Raw genomic sequence first — 1007 nt, 5'->3', positions numbered from 1 at the left:
AAGGATGAGATGAGACCTCTCACTCCTCTTCAGCTTAAGGTTTTGCTCATTTTGGTGAGTGTGCCAACCTCCCTATAAAGCCTTTACTCAGCCTTTATCTCAGACACCTTCTGGGAATAACACCCCTGAGTGTTTGGAAGCAGCACCAGGCTAAGTATAGCGTGACTCTCTCTAGCATGTTGTAACATACGGTGCCACCTCATATTTGCTTGTTGGGAACCTGGTGCCCGAGAGGGAGCTGGAGATTTGGGAGATCACCTGTTTACTCTGCATCTGGGGCTCCAGGACGTTAGAAGTTCTGCAGACAGAACTTCTTCCCAGAATTGACTCCTCTTCTCTGAGGATGTACTGGTTTCTGGCTTCTGTGCATGTTCCCTATTAACCAGGAAAACTTGTTTCCAGCAGTAACTTATTGATCTGTATAAGCAAAAACACAATTATTTCTTCTTTTCATGCTCCTTTGTTCTTATCTTTCATAAAAAGCTTGGGCCAGGAGAGTGAAAGGCAAATAGCTCTCCCCAGCCTCCCCCTGCTGCAAATTCAGTGAGATTCTGAGTCTTCATTACCGGCAGAGAACTTCATCAGTTGTCCTGATTGCAGTATATACTCATATGCCCACCTTCCCGTTTATTGAATTTTAACTTACTCATCATGCATCGATTCAGACAGTGTTCTCAAGTTTATACACTGACAAATCGACCTTTCCCTTCATCCGAATGAAGCCCCAGGTATGTCGTCATTTTCCTGGTCATCTACCTTCCCGGTCACCAACTTACCCATCTTGCACTCACCAATCGTCCACGTATCTTTCGTCTAAGTGTCAGTCCACCTTCCCTTTGCCATGTCTCTTTCCTCAATTACCACCTCCCTTTATCCAATTACTTATTTACTTATTAACTTGTCACTAACTGCTCCACCCACCCATTTAACCCTCTGCATCCTTATTTATAATTTTTTTTATTACAAAGTTTATTTTTACATCATTTTGCACATTTTTTTTTCCATCT

Source organism: Condylura cristata, unplaced genomic scaffold (assembly GCF_000260355.1).
Source record: "Condylura cristata isolate star-nosed mole 26May11 unplaced genomic scaffold, ConCri1.0 scaffold00028, whole genome shotgun sequence".
Classification (NCBI taxonomy): Eukaryota; Metazoa; Chordata; class Mammalia; order Eulipotyphla; family Talpidae; genus Condylura; species Condylura cristata.
This window is presented reverse-complemented; position numbering follows the sequence as displayed.